General features: G+C 54.2%; 1 protein-coding gene across 5 annotated transcripts in view; it reads right to left on the reverse strand.

Annotated features, from left to right (window-relative positions):
* GTF2IRD1 (GTF2I repeat domain containing 1) overlaps positions 1 to 12,849 on the reverse strand; it is a 150,608-nt gene extending 137,759 nt beyond the window's left edge. For 2 of the 5 annotated variants that reach the window (XM_030796246.1, XM_030796240.1), the window contains exon 1: positions 12,465 to 12,685. The gene's annotated coding sequence lies outside the window, so the exon portion shown is untranslated. Of the gene's footprint in view, positions 1 to 12,127; positions 12,171 to 12,464 lie in introns of those variants that run through there. The other 3 variants (XM_030796243.1, XM_030796244.1, XM_030796242.1) reach the window with 3 other exon arrangements.
* Positions 12,850 to 22,256: the final 9,407 nt, after the last annotated feature.

Below are 22,256 nucleotides of genomic sequence, written 5' to 3' on the forward strand. Positions count from 1 at the left end.
GGGACACAGCCGGGGAGCATTACGCACGCTCTGGGGGAGAGGCAGCAGCGTTCCGGGAAGCGAGACGGAGGACAGTACGTTTTAGAAATGATGAGGCTCATCGTGGCTGGCACAGAGAGGCACAGGCAGGGCCTGGCCATGCCTAGTCTGCAGCTTTTCCAGGAGCCACGGGAACCCCTGAGCTGCCTGGGAGTTAGGCCATCAGATACAGATCTTCACCTGGAGCCAATGCAGCAGCCCCACCGTCACGTCCTGTCTCTGTCCCTACACTTCTGTCCAAATCCCCGTCCTCCAGGGCCGTGCAGAAAGCCACTTCTGCAGGCTGCCATCAAACACACCTGGGAGTGGCATTGTCTCCCGTCCCCTAAGCAGCCACAGGTATCCCCTGCCCCAGAACAGGGCCTGGCCTCTAATGAGTGGGATGGCTGACTGTGACCTTGAGGGGCTAAGGGGTCAGCAGGCCAAGGGGACCAATCAGTTCTACCTTTAAGGTTTTCCCAGTTTGCAGAAGCAGAAACCGAGGCATGCTGGCCGGGCGCAGTGGCACACGCCTATAACCCCAACACCTTGGGAGGTCAAGGCGAGTGGATCACTTGAGGCCAGGAGTTCAAGACCAGCCTGGGCAAGATGGTGAAACCCTGTCTCTACTAAAAATACAAAAAATTAGCCAGGCATGGTGGTGGGCGCCTGTGATCCCAGAGGCTGAGGCAGGAGACTCATTTGAACCCAGGAGATGGAGGTTGCAGTGAGCCGAGATCCTGCCATTGCACTCCAGCCTGGGCAACAGAGCAAGACTGTCTCAAAAAAAATAAATAAATTGAGGCATGCCAACCCCACACCCCACACCCCAGGGACAGAGGGGGTGTGTCCCAGACAGGCAGAAGATAAGAACAGATCTTGGAATGATGGGGTCCAAGGTTCACTGTCTAGGGGAGTGGGGCTCCCACAGGGCCAGCTTCTGGGGTCATCATGTGACAAGCTGAAAAAGTATTCTTCACTGAGATGGCAGCTAGCTCCCCGCAACTGAATACACTGATTTTCCCAAGAACCTGGCAATACTATATAAGAAAACTATCCTTGTTTGTTCAGATGAGGCTCAGAGAGGTACAGTCACTTGCCTGTGGTCACACAGCAGCTCAGCGGTCAGGCTGGGATTTGAACCTAGGTGTGTCTGGCTTCAAAGACCCTGATGGTTCCACTGCACCCTGCTGTGAAGTGAGGGAGCCCCGGCTTCTGACCCAGGGCCACCAAGAGCATCTCTCCTTTGGATATGCTGAGAAGAGAATATCTCAGGGAGCTGCTGGCCCGGGGCAGGTCGGGGGGTGGACCAGGATCAAAGAGGGAGGATGTGGTTTGCCCACCTGCCCAGAGGGCTGCACCCACAGCTGGGAGCCAGGGTGTGCACTGGGAGCAGGGGTAACTACCTCCTTCCCCAAAGCCCTGCCTCTCCCCACCTGGCCTCACTGCAAGAAGTGGCCATGCCTGAAAAACCAGCTCCTGGATAAACATGAGAGAGACATCAGACTGAGAGAGTCACAAGACCCCTTGGAGCTGCCAGGACCACCCTGGAGCCAGGTGGGTGGGCGGGGGGTCTTGTCTGCTGCAGAGAGCCACCCAGGAGCACCCAAGGGCCTTCCTTCCTGCACAGGGCTAACCTCTTTCCAGGCTTCCCACCGAGTGCTGGCCCCAGGGTCCAGCCTTTGAGGACTCTGGGGAACCCAATAGGGGTGGGAGGCAAGGGTGGGGTACAGTGGAAAGGTGCTTGGGGCAACCTTCATTAGAGAAGGGCCACAACGATTTCACAAATAACAAATTAAGTAACAAAGTAAAAACCAGCTGGGTGCGGTGGCTCGTGCTCATGCCTGTAATCCCAGCACTTTGGGAGGCTGAGGCAGGTGGATCACTCGAGGTCAGGGGTTCGAGACCAGCCTGGCCAACATGGCAAACCCTGTCTCTACTAAAAACACAAAAATTAGCCGGGCGTGGTGGCAGGTGCCTGTAATCCCAGCTATTCGGGAGGCTGAGGCGGGAGAACTGCCTGAACCCAGGAGGAGGGTGCTGCAATGAGCTGTGATCCCACCACTGCACTCCAGCCTGGGTGACAGAGGGAGACTCTGTCTCAAAAACAAACAAACAAATAACAACAACAAAAACAACAAAGTAAAAACCCCCCAAATCTCTCAAGACGCCCATGCAAGACATGTGATCACCCAGGAAGCTCTGTCTCCTTAGGACGCCGAGAGCCCTGGGAAACTCATGGATTTGCCAATGGGAAACTGACAAACTCTTGCTGGGGTCCCCTGCTTCATTCATGCCCACCTGGCAACCCTGTGGAGGTACCTGCTGTGGTTCCATCTTCTAGAGGGTCAAACTGAGGCTCAGCCTCAGGCAAGTGACAGGCTGGAGTCCATGAACCACCATAATCTAGGCGCTGGCCACACAAACATTCACCAGAATAGCCACTGTTCACACAGGACCCACCTCAGGCAGCAGTGGGTTCCTCACATTTAGCAACCAGAACTGTATTTAGAGCTCTAACAGGTAACTCCGGTAAAAGTGGTCCTAGGGCAGGGCGTGGTGGCTCACACCTGTAATTCCAGCACTCTGGGAGGCCAAGATGGGTGGATCATTTGAGGTCAGGAGTTCGAAACCAGCCTGGACAACATGGTGAAACTCTGCCTCTACTAAAAATACAAAAATTAGTTGGGTGTGGTGGCACGCATCTGTGATCCCAGCTACTCGAGAAGCTGAGGCAGGAGAATCACCTGAACCCGGGAGGCGGAGGTTGCAGTGAGTCAAGATCATGCCACTGTACTCCAGCCTGGGTGACAGAGTGAGACTCTGTCTAAAAAAAAAAAAAAAAAAAAAAAAAAAAAGGTCCTACTCTGGCCCAAAGGGGCACAGGAGGCTTGAGCCTCACATGTCCCCACCTCCCACTCCTTGGTGGCCCCTGGGGCCCTCCAGGGCTCTGTGGTAATCCACACGCTCACATTACCCTCAGCTGAGTCTCACAGCCCTGCAAACCTAGTGTTCTGTTCTCCCATTTAAAGACGAACAGGCCAGGCGCAGTGGCCTGTTCCCAGCACTTGGGAAGCTGAGGTTGGGGGATCACTCGAACACAGGAGTTCGAGACCAGCCTGGGTGACATGGCGAGACCCCCAACTCTACAAAATAAAAAAATTAGCTGGGTGTAGTGGCAAGTGCCTGCAAGCCCAGCTACGTAGGAGGCTGAAGTGGGAGAATCACTTGATCCTAGGGGTTCGAGACTGCAGCAAGCTATGATTGCACCACTGCACTCCAGCCTGGGTGACAGAACGAGACCCTGTCTCAAAATAATAATAAGAACAGATGAACAAACCAAAGCCCAGAGATGTGACATCACTTGGCCAGCCCTGTTCCGTTTGATCCTAACTCATGCTCCTGCCTGCAACAGCGGCTTCACCACCCTCCTTCCCTACCCTCAGAAGTCCTGCTCTTATTTCAGGCAAACATGGAATTTCTACCCCAAGCGAAACAGCTGTGGGAGTGAAGACCAGAGACGCACCACTAGGAACCCCCAGACTCCCAGAGGGTGGGCATACATAAGATGATGGGCAAGACACCCCAGGGCACAGACAGCTCCCCTCCCTGGCACCGCCCTCAACCTCCAGCTGTTCTGGCCCCGTAGCCTCAATTACTCCAGAGCCCACCTGGATGGCGGCGGGAAGATCGCATGGGGCCAGAGGCCCGGAGGGCAGCGGCAGGCAGGTGTAATTTCATCGCGGGGCTCACAGTATGAGTCACCAGAAACAGAAGATGAAATTCCAGCTCTGAGGGCGGAGACGAGCGGCTCCCCCGGCTTGGGGTCAGCTCTCGATGTTGGGGGCGGGTAGTGATGGGGTGCAGGCCACAGGCCCCCTGCCAGCCAGATGGTGCCTTTGTGAAAATGAGAAAGAGGAACCACCTTCTTCTGGGGGGTCCCGAGCTGATGCAGGGCCGGCCAAGCCAGTTTGCTAGATTCCCCTAGAGAGGAGAGTGGCTAGAGGTATGTGGCATATCCACACCATGGAACACTACTCAGGGACCAGAAGGGACCAGCTACCCGTGTACCCAGCAACGCCGTAAATGCATTACGCTGCGTGAAGCCAGATTCAGAGGCTGTGGACGGTAGGATTCCATTTATGTGACATTGTACAAACGGAAAACCATATACAGAAGACAGATCAGTGGTTGCTGGGGTTGGGACAAGAGACAAGGATGAACAAACGGGCTTCAAAAACTTTTAGGGGTTACAGGATTGTTCTAACTCCTAGGGTCAAGCAATCCTCCTGCCTTAGCCTCCCAAGTAGCTGGGACTACAGGCACACATCACCACACCTGGCTAATTTTTTTTTTTAAGAGACAGGGTCTTGCTATGTTGCCCAGGCTGGTCTGAAATTCTTGGCCTCAAGTGATCCTCCTGCCTCAGCCTCCTGAGTAGCTGGGGCTGCAGGCATGAGCCACCTCACCTGCCTAATTTTTGTACTTCTTGTAGAGATGGAGGTTTCACTATGTTGTCTAGGCTAGTCTCAAACTCCTGGCCTCAAGCCATCCTCCCGCCTCAGCCTCCCAAAGTGCCGTTCTATGTCTTGATGGGGGTTGGACGACAGGAGGGTGTGAGCCAGGCAAGTTCCTGGTATAGCATAGCCCTCAATCCTCAACGATATTTATCATAAAATATAAAGTGGGGCTGGACATGGTGGCTCACGCCTGTAATCCCAACACTCTGGGAGGCCGAGGTAGGCGGATCACTTGAGATCAGGAGGTCGAAACCAGTCTGGCTAAGATGGCAAAACCCCATCTCTACTAAAAATACAAAAATTCGCTGGGTGAGGTGGCATGCACCCATAATCCCAGCTACTCAGGAGGCTGAGGCAAGAGAATTGCTTGAACCCGGGAGGCAGAGGTTGCAGCGAGCCGAGATCGCGCCACTGCACTCCAGCCTGGGTGACAGAGTGAGACTCCATCTCAAATAAATAAATAAAATAAAATATAAAGTGGGCCCTTCTCATGTGCCAACTGGGGGCTGGGGACCAGGACCTAATGAGACCCCCTGAGGCCTAACTCCCCTGTAAGGTTCTCACTGGCTGGTGGAACAACAGATGGATGGACGAAAAGATACGGACTTGCTTTGATGGTGGTTCCGCCAGTAGCCAGAAAATGCACCTTGAGACCCTGCTAGACCCCAGCCAGCAAAGAGGCCTATCCTTGGCCAACCATCTAAGACACAAGCAGCCTGGAGGGTCTCCCCTCTGCGACAGGGAACAGGAGGGAAAAGGGCCAAGCTGCCCCCGACTCACCCGCCCTCCCCAACCACGCAGCCTCTTCTGCATCCTCAGGTGCCCAGGACCACAAGCCCTCAAACCAGGCCCTCCCACCCTGTCTCCACCACAGACCTGCCCCCAGGGGTCCCACACACCCACTCTGTGGTGTCCCCATGGGGCCACACTGAGTCCCTTGGACTACAGCACCGCCCTGGGACCGAGGCAGGTTGGGGAGAGCCATCTCCCTTTTACATCCAAGCAAACTGCCCAGGTGGGTGGAAGGCGGACATGGACCCCATGACCCCGGCCCCTTACCTGCCCCCCAATTACCCCCACTCTAGAGGCTGCAGCTCAGGTGCTGGGAACCTGCCTCAGGCGGCAGCATGGCAAAGGTGCAAGAATTCCCAGCAGCCTCCGTGCTATGGGGTCAGCCCCTCAAGTCCATAACCATCCCCACGGCGGGGTCTTCCAGCTTTGAAAGGTAGGCATTACAGACACTTTCCCAGCGCTCAGGCCTTGCCAATCCTACATGAAAATCTTATCTGGTGTATAATAGAGTGTTTCCAGCAATTTCCCACTCCCTCCTCCCAGCATCTCTAAATATATGGACCACATTGGCCAGAAATCCCTGAAGACAAGGACTTCCCAAACTGGGGATCCCTGGGCACCCCTCAGGCCACCTAGACTACACCCTCCGTGCCACCCAGGCCAGTAGGAGATCTAGACCCTCGAGCCACAGGCTGGAGGAGGCCTGACCAAGGACATTAGAAGGATATGGCCTGTAATCCCAGCACTTTGGGAAGCTGAGGAGGGAGGATTGCTTGAGGTCAGGAGCTTGAGACTAGCCTGGGCAACACAGCAAGACCCCATCTCTAAAAAAAAAAAATTTTTTTTAATTAGCTAGGTGTGGTGGTGCATACCTGCAGAGGCTGAGGTGGGAGGATCACATTGAGCTCAGGAGTTGGAGGTTGCAGTGAGGTAGGATCACGCCACTGCACTCCAGCCTGGGAAAGAGAGTGAGACACTGTCTCAAAAAATATAGAATAAAATAAAAATGAAAAAGGACCCTGCTGGCCGGGTACAGTGGCTCACTTCTGTAATTCCAGCACTTTGGGATCACTTGAACTCAGGAACTGGGCAACATGGCAAAACCCCGTCTCCACCAAAAATACAAAAAATTAGCCGGGCATGGTGGTGTGTGCCTGTGGTCCCACCTACTTGGGAGACTGAGCCAGAAGGATCGCTTGAGCCGGGGAGGGAGAAGCTGCAGTGAGCTGAGATTGTGCCACTGCACTCCAGCCTGGGTGACAGAGTGAGACCTCATTTCAATACAAATTAAAAAAAAAAAAAAAAAAAAGGGGCCATGATTCAGTGAATCAGCTCCACTTGATTCAAACTCGCTCCAGATCATCCCTGGGGCCTCCATTGAGCCCTGATCCCAACTCCAGGGTCAGCCACACACACCTTGGCCCCTCCCCAAACCCCATCCATCTCACCACCCCAGAGGCAGCAGTTGTAGGGTTGGCAGAAAAAATGCAAGACCCCCAGTTCAGTCTGAACTACAGATCAACAACAGGTAACTTTTAGCTAGAAGTTCATCCCAAATATTGCATTAGTCCTTGCTTGTCTGAAATCCTATTTTAGCTGGGCATCCTTATTTTTATTTGCTAAATCTGGCAACCCGAAGCAGGTGGTCCTGAAGGAGGGTGACAGGTGGTCACACAAATAGCTCTGGGTCAGCCAGTCCCCAGCTCGGGGCGAGAGAGTTCTGTTCACCGCCTGAGACACTCCCTAAGACCATGTAAGATAAAGTACATCCTCACCCATTTCACCTGTCTTATTCAGGACACCTATCTTATCTTTCTTTCTTTCTTTCTTTCTTTCTTTTTCTTTTTTTTGAGACGGAGTTTCACTCTTGTCGCCCAGGCTGGAGTGCAATGGTACGATCTCAGCTCACGGCAACCTTCGCCTCTTAGGTTCACACGATTCTCTTGCCTCAGCCTCCCGAGCAGTTGGGATTACAGGCACCCGCCACTACACCTGGCTAATTTTTGTATTTTTAGTAGAGATGGGGTTTCACCATGTTGGCCAGGCTAGTCAAACTCCTGACCTCAGGTGATCCGCCCGCCTCGGTCTCCCAAAGTGCTGGGGATTACAGGCATGAGCCACCGCACCCTAACTTATCTTAAATAGGCAAATTTCCAGGGCAGGAACCCAGGTTCCTACAGACCTGGCCCCTTTCTGCACGACCCTCCATACTCATGAAGCCACAAACCTAGGTGCAGATTGGCCCAGAGAGAAGGGAATGGGACCGGGAATGGATCAGTTCTGCAGGACGAGTGGAGAGAGAGCTACCAAAATAGGGTGGATGAAGAAGTGATGATGAGGCTGGGCCTGGGGGCTCACGCCTGTCATCCCAGCACTTTGGGAGGCCAAGGAGGGCCAATCACTTGAGGTCAGGAGTTCAAGACCAGCCTGGCCAACATGGTGAAACCCTGTCTCTACTAAAAATACAAAAATTAGCTGGTTGTGGTGGTGCACATCTGTAATCCCAGCTACTCGGGAGGCTGAGGCACGAGAATCACTTGAACCCAGGAGGTGGAAGTTGCAGTGAGCCAGGATTGTGGCATTGCACTCCAGCGTGGGCAACGGAGCAAGACTCCATCTAAAAAAAAAAAAGGGGTGATGGACCAGGCGGCTTTCCTAAAAAGCTTTCTGCCTCCAAAACCCACATTACCACACCCCCTACAGGCCAAAGCCCCTCTGCCACACCTGGAGATACCTGGCTGAGAACATCCAAAGTAGGCCAAGAAAGTGACAGGGTCCTGCCTCCCTTCCGGAGTATGGAGCCTGGGCAGAAAGCACATGTTTCTATGAGATGGGGCTGAGGGGATTCTGAGAGGCCAGGCCCCTCCTGCCCTATCTAGAGCCCCCAACATCTACACCTTGGAGACTGTTACCCCCTCACCAGCAATCACCTGTCACAACATACTGTCTTCTGGCCAGGTTCGTCCATCCCGTTCTCCCAGAAACCATCCTTCCCACCACTTCACCTCTGCTATGAGTTCCTTCAGGAAATTCCCTTCCAGTCACACTAAGGGTCCCTGTCCTAGCAGCCCCATATTATCCTGGAAGCCCCTCAGTCAAAATTGAACTCAGGGCCGGGCGTGGTGGCTCACGCCTGCAATCCCAGCACTTTGGGAGGCAGAGGCGGGTACATCACTTGAGGTCAGGAGTTCGAGACCAGCCTGGCCAACATGATGAAACCCCCATCTCTACTAAAAATACAAAAATTGGCCGGGCGTGGTAGAGCATGCCTGTAATCCCAGCTACTTGAGGCAGGAGATTGCTTGAACCCGGGAGGCAGAGGTTGCAGTGAGCCGAGATGGCGCCACTGCATGCCAGCCTGGGCGACAGAGCAAGACTCCCTCTCAAAAAAAAAAAAAAAAAAAAAAAAAAAATTGTAACTCAGCATGGATTCCACGCCCTGGGTCCTGCTCTGCTCCTCTGTTTATAAATTGGCCCTGCTGGTCTTGTTCCATGGGTGTCCCCTGAAGCCTCTGCAGGCCCCATGGAGCTAGGCATACACCCCTGGCTTGTCCCAAAGAACTTGGCTGTGACCCTCGCTGCCACGCATCTGAGAGAGAGATACTTACAAACGGCGAGAGTCAGAGAACTGAGAGATACAGAGAGGATGACATAGGGGAGCAAAGCCCCCAGGGTTAAGGTTGGGAGAAGACACAGGCTGGGGTCCTGGGGAGAGAGGGGGCCCCAGGAAGTTCAGGGAGAGACCCTGGGACTCCTACCAGGGTGGGGAACTTGCCCCAGAGATGAGCATTTAAGAAAAATAGGAGAGAGTCTGCTTAGCCATTTAGGTCAAGGCTCAAGAGCAGGATTTCATTCATTCATTCATTCATTCATTCAAACATGTAGCCATTTAACAAGTATTTGAGGAGCAAGCCTCCATCCCTACCTGTCCCTAGTGCAACTGGGGAGAGAGATGTAAATATCTGAGTAAGATCAATGTTGGGACAAAGGAAGGAAAGGATGTTGGCTAGGCACGGTGGTTCACTCCTGTCATCCCAGCACTTTGAGAGGCCAAGGTGGGAGGACTGCTCACGCCCAGGAGTTCGAAACCAGCCTGGGCAACATAGCAAGACCCCATCTCTACAAACAATAAAACATTAGCCAGGTGTGGTGGCCCTTGTCTGTGGTCCCAGCTACTTGGGAGGCTGGGGTGGGTAGGAGGGTGGCTTGAGTCCAGGAGTTTGAGGCTGCAGTGAGCTGTGATCACACTACTGCACCCCAGCGTGGGCACAGAGCAAGACTCTGTCTCAAAAAAAAAAAAAAAAAAAGACAAAAAAGAGAGGACATCATGCGGATACAAAGGTGGTACCATGGCCAGCCCTGAGGACAAGGAAGTCTCCAGCCCAAAGATACCACAGCCAAGCCAAGTCCTGAAGGAGGAGAGGAAAAGAGGCAAATTCTATAATCCTGACCCCCTACCCTAGCCAGGCAGGGCCATTAAAGGAAGCCCCCCAGCCTCCTCAGGGGGGCAAGAAGAACCTTCGAGAGAAGAGGAACAGTGTGTGTGCAGAGGCCAGGGGTGGGGGGAAGCCAGGCCATTCAGGAAAACGGCAAGACTACAGGATTTTTTCTTTCTTTTCTTTTTTTTAGATGGAGTCCTGCTCTGTTGCCCAGGCTGGAGTACAGTGGCGCGGTCTTGGCTCACTGCAACCTCCGCCTCCCGGGTTCAAGCGATTCTCCTGCCTCAGCCTCCCGAGCAGCTGGGATTACAGATGCCTGCCACCACGCCCAGCTAATTTTTTGTATTTTTAGTAGAGATGGGGTTTCACCATGTTGGCCAGACTGGTCTCGAACTCCTGACCTCGTGATCCACCCACCTCGGCCTCCCAAATTGCTGGGATTACAGGCGTGAGCCACTGCGCCCAGCCAGACTACAGGATTTATGAGTGGGCTGAGGAAGCAGTGAGTGGTCAGACACTAGACCCCGAATGAGAATCATCTGGGAGCTGCGGTCTGTGGTTCCAAGGTCATGCTTAGGACATGAATGTCCCAAGCCATCGCCCACCATCCACAAGACCCCAGGTCCAACAACCAAGCTGTCACCAAACCGTGGATGGCCTGGCCTCTGGAGTCAAGCAGGCTGCAAAAACAGCTACCTCCAAGACCCTAGATTACAGCTGCCACTCAGACTATTGCCAAACACCAAGCGCTGATGACTACCGCCTCATCAGAAGGCTAGCTGGGCTCCCGGGAGGCTGCCTTCGATGAACAGATAAAAATTATTTGTGATTAGCATATTGCAAGTAAATGACCCTTCTCCCAGCATCGAGAGAACAGTCCTTTTAAGTAGGTTTAGCGTGCCCCCTACAAAGCTGTCTTCAAGACCCAGTTTTACAACCGTCGGCCCTAAGTTCTCGAACATTTTAAGAGTGCAGGCTCTGAGTGGCTGTGGAGTTTCAACACTTCCTTCCTAGTTTCCTCTGTGGGGTCCTGTGGGACCCTCTGAGTCAGAACTGCCAATTTCTAGGTCACCCTCAGAACAGGCTGTGGAAGAACGAGGTGTGGACTTGAGCCTCCCACACCCCAGAGGCAGGATGGGGGATCCGATACCCTGTCACCTTGGGGCCAAGCCTGTCCCTTGGTCCGCAGGTGCCTGCTCAGAAGAGGTCAGAGTCTATCTCACACCCTCCTGGGCCCCAAATAGGGCGGTTCATGACGGCCACCTAACTACCTTATACCTAGCCCCTCCCTGCCAGCAGCCACCAGCCTCCAGCCACCTCCTCCTGCTTAGAATAAATAATCGATGCTGGTGCCCTTCCCCTCTGGAATGACACTGCTGAAATAAATGAGCTGCTTGGGGCACCTTCCAAGCCCCAAGGCCCCGGGCCAGTGCCAAGGAGTCAACAGTCCTGGCCACGGGGCAGCCAGACACACAGAGGCTGACCATGGCAGTGGCGCGCCAGGGTGGCTTCTAGACACCCCTCTCCTCTTCTAAGAGAAACCCCCGCAAATGCCCACTCCTCCAAAAACTGTGGGGGCCTGCCCTCCACTCCCACCCGCCAGGCCCAGGGCCATCCTGGGGTACCCCTTGGCACATTCTCCATCCAAGAGCCAGTGCTCCCCCCACGGGCCCTGCAGCGAGACCCCTGTGCCCCAGCACCCTTGCTTCAGCTGGGATGGGGACACAGGAGACTCCCACCGCAAGACCTTGGTCCTGGGAGGCAGGGTCACTAGGCCAGACGCCAGAGCTCCAGCCCCCGCCAGCACTGCCAGGAGGGTGGAACTCTCTCTCAGCGGCACAGCGGCCCCCTTCCCTGGGCCCACGCCAGGTGGGGCAGGGTCTCACTCCCTGGCTGCTGGCCGGGGTGCGGAGCCCAGAAGAGGTGTCAAGCCCATCATGCCCAGGGTACTTAGGATGGGGCGGGTGGGTGTTCAGCACCCTGTGGCCCCTCCTCTGTCCTCTCCACCCATCTGCAGGAACTCAGAGACCACCCACAGACCGAGTACCCCCAACTTACTCCTCTGAACCCTTTGTGCTCCCCCCACTGCCACCTCCTGAGTCCCCTCCACCCGGGATTCAGAGGCCACCACCACACAGGCCAGCCCCCTCCCCGGGGCGGAGGGGGGGTGGTCCACAACAGAAACCACCCTGCTGGGGCAATCCTGGCTGGACTGGACTCCGCCTGGGAGTTGGGGGCGCGGGCCAGGGGCTGGCCCAGCCCGGGAGAAGGTGGAGGGGGGGAAAGGCGGGGACCGCGGCCTTCCCAGCCCCCTCTGCTCCCACCCCGGCGCCCGCCACCGCGGGCAGCGCGACTGACCTCATTCGCCAACTGCAGCAGCCTGCGGGAGCCGGCCCGGGACGCCCCCCACCTCCAGAAGAGCCAGTGGCAAGGAGGGAGGGGGTGACAGCTCCCAGCTCCCGGCCCCTCCCGGGCAGGTGGGGGGCGGCCGTCCCTCCCCTCTCCCGGGCCCGAATTATAATCTCAGTCACGTGCCTCCCCGGGCACCCAAAAGCCGGCCCCAGCTCCTGTAACACCTTGAGAGGGGGAGGGGCGGGGACCCCCCCTCCGGGGGAGGCGGAGGGGATCGGGGACGGGGGTGGGGGGGAAGGGGAGAAGGGCCTCGGTGCCCGCCCCCCGCAAAAGTTTCTCCTACCTTGGAGGATCCCCAAGCGCTCCTGCCAGCGGCGCCCCGGCCCCGGCCCGCGGCCAGGACTCAGCCTCCTGCCGCTGCCTCCTTAATTAATCCGGGAGAATGGGGGAAGGAGAGGCAGAGGGAGGCGAGGACGGCGGCGCGGCGAGGGCGGGGAGGGAGGCGCGGGGAGGGGGCGCGGGGGGGATCGGCCGGCCGGGGGGCTGGCGCTCGGCGGCCCCCACCCCCGGCGCGGGCTGCGGCGGAGGGCGGGGCGGCGCGGGGAGCGGAGCGGAGAGCGGGAGCGCGGGGAGGCTCTTTGTTCTGTAATCCCAGTAAGATTGCCAGCCATTCGCCCCGGCCCTAATCCCAGCCCCGCGCAACACCACCCTCCATTGGCTGCCATTTACATACGGGATTAGCCCGCCCCGCGTCCCGCGCCCCTGCGCCCCCCTTCTTGCTACCCAGCGCCCCTGCGTCCCAGGGACCTGGGCACCGCGGTGGGGAGAGCGCGCCGCCACCCCTCGGCCCCGGACCTGCTGGGAGGGGCGGTGGCGCCCTCGGTTCCCCCCGACCAGCGCCGGATTAGAAAAGCCTGGGCGCGCCCCCATCTACCCCCACCGCCCCCCACCACCACTGGGAGAGCAGCCGGGCGCAGGGGGCTGAAGTTGGAGGATCAAGGTCACCCAGCTGGAACGCGCGGAGGCCCTGAGTGTCCCGGCTGGTCACTCCCGCCTGGCCCAGGTTTTAGTCCTAAGGCTTGGGCCAGGTACCTCTTACAGCCTTTGTCCCCCTCCCATTCCTGAGATGTGTAGGAAGGCAGTGACATGCCGAAGGTCGCAGCAGAGCCAACTGGACTCTTGGTCCCATCTTGTCTGATGGGACCTCCCTCTGATAGGCTTTTACCCCTGTCCCCCCAACCAGCGCCCCCGTCCCCCGCCCGCCCCGCTCCCACCAACCACACACACACACCACAGCAGCGCTCCTACTGAATCAGTGCGCACGCCTCCCATCCGGCCCCAAAGCCATAAATCCTAATTCAGCACAAGGAACACAGTCCTTCCCCCACGTGGTGCCCTGAGCCCTGAACTAGGCCTTGGCTAGACTGGGCATAGCAGGGAGGGAGGGACTCACCCCAGGCAGGCCCCAACCCCAGGGAGCTTCTGGCTTAGAAGGACAGCCAAACATAGATCGAGAATCTCCCAGGTCCTAGCAAAACCCACAAGGTCTCCCCACAGCCTCCTGGCCAAACTGCCTTTGCAAAGATTATGACAGTGAGAGAAGTTTAGCGTGGCTGACTCCATCTTGCTTTCAGCCTCACGTGCTGGCTGTCCTCACTCATTCCAGGGCATAGGCCAAGCTAACCGGGGGAGGAATTTAGTTTATAGTTCAACTTTGAAACAAGGATGATAATAGTTACTCCTTAAACCTAACCTGCTTTTTATACAAGAGATCAAAACCACCTTTGTAAAACTAACGAAAGGCCGTGAGACTAGGATTACGGGAGGGGCCTGGACGCTGCTAAAACCTACGCATCGTTTTTATAATCTGACTGCTCAGGAGTCATGTGGCCAGAGATCACAAGATTTGTGAGTTCCCCACTTCCTCCTATAGATAGCATCTCTATTGTGGAAACTGAGATTGGTTTTTGGAGATGTTTTTCAGACTTTCGCATTCTGGCAACCGACTGACTCACCTGGACCTGTGTGACTCATGACTCAGCCCATCCCGTGGCCCCCACTCAGAGACCGACTCAGTGCATAAGGACCGTTTGCCACACCCCTGTGATTTCATCCCCAACCAATCAGCAGTACCCATTCCCTGGGCCCTCGCCCACCAAATTATCCATAAAAACCCTAGCCTCTGAGTTCTTGGGGAGATTTATTTGAGTAATAACTCCAGTCCTACTGCTTGGCTAGCTCTGCATTAATAAGATGCTTTTGGCTGGGCTCAGTGGCTCATGCCTGTAATCCCAGCACTTTGGGAGGCCAAGGTGGGTGGATTGCTTGAGGTCAGGAGTTCAAGACCAGCATGGCCAACACAGCAAAACCCGGTCACTAAAAATACAAAAATTAGCCGGGTGTGGTGGTGCATGCCTGTAATCCCAGCTACTCAGAAGGCTGACGCATGAGAATCACTGGAACCCAGGAGGTGGAGGTTGCAGTGAGCCAAGATTGAGCCACTGCACTCCAGCCTGGGTGACAGAGTGAGACTCTGTTTCAAAAATTAGGCCAGGCACAGTGGCTCACGCCTGTAATCCCAACACTTTGGGAGGCCAAGGCGGGTGGATCACCTGAGGTCAGGCATTCAAGATCAGCCCGGCCAACATGGTGAAACCCTGTCTCTACTAAAAACACAAAAATTAGCCAGGCGTGGTGGCAGGCACCTGTGATCCCAGCTACTTAGGAGGCTGAGGCATAAGAATCGCTTGAACCTGGGAGGTGGAGGTTGCAGTGAGCCAAGATCGCACCACTGCACTCCAGCCTGGGCGACAGAGTAAGACTGTCTAAAAAATTTTAAAAATTAAGAAACATAAAACTATTTCTCTGCTGCAATACCATGGTCTCAGTGAATTTTTCCTGTGCAGCGGCAGGAATACCCATCAGACAATTACACTGGGGTCTCTCCTGGACACACACCAGGAACTTAGTGAGGGTTAACTTTGGCTGACCAGGTCTCCTATAGGAAACCCACAAGCCCATCAGACTGAGAGCTCCTCCCAGGCAGGCCACATCTGCAGTGCCCAGCACAAAGCAGGGCGTAGAGGGGCCCTCATGCCCACAGAGGATGTTGGGCAGTGTCAGGGTTGGGAATGAGGTCACCAATGCTCCCTCCATCCCGCACCACCCTCCTGTTGTAAGGAGGCCTGGGACATCTCAAGGCACCCTCCTGTGTGGCCCCCTGAGACCCAGGTCCTCTCCCCCACTGCCTCTTTCTCTTTTTCTTTTTCTTTTCTTTTTTTTGAGACGGAGCCTCACCCTGTCACCCAAGCTGGAGTACAATGGCATGATCTCGGCTCACTGCAACCTCCATCTCCCAGTTTCAAGCGATTCTCCTGCCTCAGCCTGCCGAGTAGCTGGGATCACAGGCGTGCGCCACCACGCTGGGCTAATTTTTTTTTTTAATCTTTAGTATAGACAGGGTTTCACCATGTTGGCCAGGCTGGTCTCAAACTCCTGACCTCGTGATCTGCCCGCCTCGGCCTCCCAAAGTTCTGGGATTACAGGTGTGAGCCACCGCACCTGGCCCCTGCCTCTTTGTCTAATCACCTGCATGACCTTGAGCAAGTCAGTTTTCCTCTGTGAGTCTCCACTTCCCTCCTCCTGCAACTTCTCATTGGACCACAGTGTGGCCCCCATGGTAGATACCACTGGTGATTGGCCCCTGCTTGTCAAGCATCTCCTAGGTGCTGGGTTGGTTGCATTTAAGTTCTCTAAGCCTTGCGCTGAGCCTGTCAGGTGGGTACTATTGGCCTCATGTTACAGTGGGGTAAAGTCACGTACTTAAAGACATGCAGCCCTGGCCGGGTGTGGTGGCTCATACCTGTAATCCCAGCATTTTGGGAGGCCGAGGTGGGTGGATCACCTGAGGTCAGGAGTTCGAGACCAGCCTGGCCAACATGGCAAAACCCTGTCTCTACTAAAAATACAAAAAAAATAGCTGGGGGTGGTGGTGCGCACCTGTATTCCCAGCTACTTAGGAGGCTGAGGCAGGAGGATTGCTTGAGCCCAGGAGTTGGAGGCTGCAAGGAGCTATGATTGTGCCACTGCACTCCAGTCTGGGTGACAGAGCGAGACTCTGTCTCCCCACCCCCCCAAAAAAAAAACAAAAAACAAAAAACATGCGGCCCTGCGAGTGGAGCTGCTGGGTCTGGGCGAAAGGATGGAGCTGCCGCACACTGACTTGTGGTACCCCCATGATGTCTGTACCGGCCTGTGCGGTGTCAGGGCTAGGGCACGCCCTCCGTGGGCCCAGTTGGTTTGAAGGCCGAATGTTTCCCTGACCCCAAGTCCTACACCCCAGGGCTTGGAGGAACTGAGGCTTGGTAGGGAAGCATCAGTGTATGCTCAATACTGCCCTCTGCAGGTAGAATCCGGAACAGGGGTGATTCAAGGGGCGTGCTCCCTGCAGCCTCTGGGAGACCTCTCTGCTCCCTGGGAGCCAAACAGCCAGCATGACCCCAGCCTCACCCAGGCAGAGAGCAGGGGGCAGTGTGGTACAACACTGGCACGTCCAGCCCCCACTCGGCCACATCTGGGAATGACATCTGGCTCCACATGCATCCTAGGCCAAGTCAACCAGCCTCTCTGGGCTTCAGCTTCCTCATCTGTAAAATGCAGTTAAGATAGAACTGGCTTTGTAAGATCGCTGTGAGGGTCAAATGACACACAATGGAGGAAAAATGTCTTGCGTGGTGTCTGGTGCATAGTAAACGATCAAGGATAGTTCTTGATTGTTTTATTGGTTGGCTTCATCTAGTAACTAAGTCCAATTCAGAGTTTTAGCTTGAATTGCTCTTGCTAAGGACAAGGTCAAGATTATTCACATTGTTGTTGAGTTCAGTTCCTTCTCCTGAGAAGGACAACAATGGCTCCCTTCACTGAGAGAGGAGTTTAGTGGAAAAATGTTCTGTTACTGTAACCCACGGTAGCAAACACTGCCGGGCACAGTGGCTTAAGCACTTTAGGAGGCCGAGGCGGGAGGATCGCTTGAGCCCAGGAGTTTGAGACCAGCCTAGGCAACATAGTGACACTCTGTCTCTAAGAGAGAGAGAGAAAGAGAGAGAGGGAGAGAGAAAGAAAAAAGGAGGGAGGGAGAGAGAAAAAGAGAGGAAGGGAAGGAGGGAGGACGGAAGGAAGGAGAGAAAAAGGAAGAAGGAAGGAAAGAAGGAAGGAAGGAGGGAAGGAAGGAAGAAAGAAAGAAAGAAAAGAAAGAAAGAGAAGGAAGGAAGGAAAGAAAAAAGAAAGAAAGAAAGAAGAAAGAAAGGAAAGAAAGAAAGAAAGTAAGAAAGAAAGAAAGAAAGAAAAAAGAAAGAAAGAAAGAAGAAAGAAAGAAAGGAAAGAAAGAAAGAAAGAAAGAAAGAAAGAAAGAAAGAAAGAAAGAAAAAGAAAGAAGAGGGTAGGGAAGGGGAGGGGAGGGAGGGGTCAGGAGGGGAGGGAAGGGAAAGAGAAGTGAAGAGACGAGAACAGAAAAGAGAAGAGATGAGAAGGGAAGAGAAGAGAGGTGAGATTCTGGCCAGACGCAGTGGCTCATACCTGTAATCCCAGCACTGTAGGAGGCTGCGACAGGAGGATCATTTGAGCACAGGAGTTTGAAAACAGCCTAGGCAACATAGTGAGAACTTGTCGAAAACAGAAATGAAGGAAGGAAGGAAGGAAAGAAGGGAGGGAGGGGAGACAGAAAAGAAGGAAAGAAAGAGAGGAAAGGAAAGATAAGATAAGGTGGTTTTGGACTGGCTGTCACCTGTAATCCCAACACTTTAGGAGGCCAAGGCGGAAGAATCGCTTAACATCAGCCTGGGCAACAGAGCGAGTCCTCATCTCTACAAAAAATTTTAAAATTAGCCAGGTGTAGTAGTGCGTGCCTGTAGTCTCAGCTATTTAGGAGGCTGAAGTGACAGGATGGCTTGAGCTTGGGGAAGTCAAGGCTGTCATGACAGTGAGCTGTGATTACACTACTGTGCTCCAGCCTGGGTGACAGAGCAAGACTCTGTCTCAAAAAAAGAAAAAAGAGAAATTCTTGCCAGTGGCTTGTCCCCATCCATAGAAGTTTTTCCTTTTGTCAAGCCCCTTGACCACAAAGAACCCCACATCGCCAGACTCCAATCACCTCTGCCCCTCACAGGCCCCAGCTCTTCTCCTGTGGGCCCTGGCCAGGTTCCCCCTACTAGGCAGATATCGAAACTGAGGCCCCTCTCATGCCTTCCTCTCTGCTGCCTCACAGTCACAGGAACTGAGGCCTGGTAAAGCTTTTGCTATCCACACTCTTGTTCACTGAACCTTACTGAGGACCTTCTGGCCAGTGGGTGGGACTATCCCATTTCACAGATGGGAATGCAGGATGCAGGTCATTTGCAGAAGTGAGTGTGTACCTGGGCATCCTAAGGACGAGCTGGCCTCTTCCTCCTGGCCCAGTGCAGAACTGGCCACCAGGAAGCAATGCTTATATGAACCTAGCCTTCAGCTCCTCTGGCATTCGGGCTCACGGCTGGGTCCCTGACCTCCTGTAAGCGTCACTTTATTTCCCCCAATCCTGGACCACTTCTTCCCTCCTCTCGCTTGGTTCCTTGAAGGAAACATGCCAAGGGGACCTAGGAGCAGGTAGATGGATCGCCCCATCATCTCTAACAAGGTAACCGTTCTCTGCACCTGGGGGCAACTTCAGAGTGAACCTGGGTTTTGCTGCCCCAGATGTGACCACAAAGGACCAAAGGTGAGGATGGTGAACTCAATGCCCTCAAGGGGAGCAAACTGCAGGACCGCAAAAGCAGGCCAAACCCACAGCAGCCCAGGAGTGTGTGGAGGCAGCGTGTGGCCCTTAAGGCTCCTGGCCAGACACCTGCCATTCCTTTTTCCTGTCTCCCTGGCTTTCCCTGTCTTTTCAGGATGACAAGTTTATTTGATACATTGCTATTTATTCTTTAAAAATAAGACTTGAGGCTGGCAGTGGTGGCTCATGCCTGTAAGCTCAGCACTTTGGGAGGCCAAGGTGAGAGGATCACTTGAAGCTAGGAATTCATGACCTATCTGGGCAGCATAGTGAGACCCCACCTCTAATAAATAAATAAATAAATAAATAAATAAATAAATTCACTAGGCATGGTGGCGTATGCTTGTAGTCCCAGCTACTCGAGAGGCTGAGGCAGGAGGATTGCTTGAGCCCAGGATTTGAGGCTGCAGTGAGCTGTGATCACACCACTGCACTCCAGTCTGGGCAACAGAGTAAGACCCTATCTCAAAAAGAAAAGAAAAGACAACAAAAGAAAAGAAAATGCTGAAGTAGCAACTGACAATTATTGAATGCTGACTCTAATTTATTGCTGCTAAAAACTTTACATGCGGCTGGGCGTCATGGCTCATGCCTATAATCCCAGCACTTTGGGAGGCCGAGGCTGGCAGATTGCGAGACAGACTTTCGCTCTGTCACCCAGGCTGGAGTGCTGTGGCGCGATCTCGGCTCACTGCAACCTCCACCTCCCAGGTTCATGCGATTCTCCTGCTTCAGCCTCCCAAGTAGCTGGGACTACAGGCGTACACCACCACGCCTGGCTAATTTTTGTATTTTTAGCAGAGATGAGGTTTCACCATGTTGGCCAGGCTGGTCTCGAACTCCTGACCTCAAGTGATCCTCCTGCTGGGATTACAGGTGTGAGCCACCATGCCCAGCCCCAAAATATTTAAAAAGGAAAAAATTAGCTGGTCATGGTGACACATACCTATAGTCCCAGCCACTTGGGAGGCTGAGGTGGGAGGATTGCTTGAGCCCGGAGGCTCCAGGCTGCAGTGTGCTACCACTGCACTCCAGCCTAAGCAACAAAGCAAAACCTTGTCTCAATAAAGTAATAAATAAAATAAAATAAAACACAGTCCCCAGATTTTTCCAATGCACATTAAAGTTTGGGGTACATGGACCTCCATGTCCTTGGAGGGCCATTTAAACGTTGACATTTGTGCAGCACCAGCCCACAGCCATGTCTACTGGGGCCACGTCCCCTGAGGCAGCAAGCTCCCAGCACCAGCTCCTCTGACACCGGCTGCCCAGGCCCAGACCAGCAGCCAGGTCTGGCATCTGGCTGGGCCACGCTGGCCTTGAGACATGATTCCACCAAGCACCCTCTCTGTGCTGGGCATCACGTAGACCCAGTCCCTGCCCCTGGGAGCTCTGGGTCAGCAGGTGGGGTGCGTGCAGTGATGAAGGGGTTCTGGGCACGGCGACCAGAGAGGGCACCCTATTCAGCTTGGGGAGGGAGTGGGGGATGCCGAGGCCACGTCCCTCCCGCCCTATGCGAATCGTGAACCAACTCAATATGCTGCTCTCCCCTCCACACCAGAGACCCACTGGGCCAGGAGTTTCAGCACATGCTAGAATATTTCTTTTTTTTTTTTTTTTTTTTTTTTTTTTGGTGGCTCACACCTGTAATTATTTTATTTTTAATTGACACATAATGATTGTATTTATGGTGTACAATGTGATGTTTCAATACATATATACACTATGATAATCAAATCAAGGTAATTGAATATTTCTTTTTTTTTTTTGAGACAGGGTTTCACTCTGTCACCCATGCTGGAGGGCGTTGGTACGATCTCAGCTCACTGCAACCTCTGCCTCCCTGGTTCAAGCGATTCTCCTGCCTCAGCCTCCGGAGTAGCTGGGATTACAGGTGCCTGCCACCATGCCCAGCTAATTTTTGTATTTTTAGTAGAGACAGGGTTTCACCATGTTGGCCAGGCTAGTCTCAAACTTCTGACCTCACCTGCCTCAGTCTCCCAAAGTGCCGAGATTACAGGTGTGAGCCACTGCGCCCGGCCTGTGAGAATATTTATTTCCAAAGGCCGGGTGCGGTGGCTCATGCCTGTGATCCCAGAACTTTGGATCCAAACCTTTGCTTTCCTTTAGTGAGTGACAGTGGCCTTTGCACGATGTTTTTGCGTTCACTCTGCCTCTACCCATGTCCTCTTTGGCCTTCCTGACCGCCTCCCCAGGCCACTCCACCAAGCCTTAGCTCCTCTGTTGCTCAGGCCGGAATGCAGTGGCATGATCATGGCTCACTGCAGCCTTGACCTCCTGGGGTCACGTGATCCTACTGCCTCAGCCTCTCTAATAGCTGGGGCTACAAGTACACACCACCACGTCCAGCTAATTATTTTATTTTTTGTAAAGATGGGGTCTCACCATGTTGCACAGGCTGGTCTCAAACTCCTGGCCTCAAGCAAACCTCCTGCCTTGGCCTCCCAAAGTGCTGGGATTACAGGCGTGAGCCACCGCGCCCAACCCCAGTGAAAATTTTATGTTGCTTGAGTGCCTATTTGATCCCTGTCTGACTCACCCGTTAAACTCTAAGCTCCATGTGGGGGCAGATTTGAGGAGTCTGTGAGCACCTTGGTGTCCCCCATGCCAGCTATGGTAAACTCTGCAAACATTTGCTGCATGAACAAATGCATGAATGAATGAGTGAAAAGTCTCCGTCAGTCTGCTGTCGGGTGACTCTTTGGTCTGTTTTTCTCTGTTTCTCTCCACCTGTTTGTTGCCGTCTTTTATGCAGTCCTCTCATGATGTAAGATGCAGCGGGGTGGCCGGGCACAGTGGCTCACGCCTCCAATCCCACCACTTTGGGAGGCCGAGGCAGGAGGATTGCTTGAGCCCAGGAGTTTGAGACCAGCCTGGGCAACATGGTGAAACCCCATCTCTACTAAAAATACAAGAATTAGCTGGGCATGGTGGTACGTACCTGTAATCTCAGCTACTTGGGAGGCTGAGGGAGGATGGCTTGAGCCCGGGAGGTGGAGGCTGCAGTGAGCCAAATTCACAACATGGCACTCCAGCCTGGACGATAAATCTGGACCTTATCTCCAAAGAAAAAAAATTGAAAAAGATGTGGGGGATATAGAGGGGGTTCTGTTTCTAGTCTCTTGTTTCTGCCTTGGCCTCTGATCCTTCCTGTCCAGCCCTCTTGCTTCCAATCTCTCTGCCTTTGTCTGTCTGTCTACATCAGCTCTCTGTCATTCCCCAACCTCCATCTCTGAGCCTGTATCTCTCCCAGCTACCTCAGATCTGTTGTCTCTCTCTGTCTCTGGTCTGTGTCTCTCCTGGGGT

The sequence above is a fragment of the Nomascus leucogenys genome, chromosome 17, assembly GCF_006542625.1.
Source record: "Nomascus leucogenys isolate Asia chromosome 17, Asia_NLE_v1, whole genome shotgun sequence".
In the NCBI taxonomy this organism is placed as follows: domain Eukaryota; kingdom Metazoa; phylum Chordata; class Mammalia; order Primates; family Hylobatidae; genus Nomascus; species Nomascus leucogenys.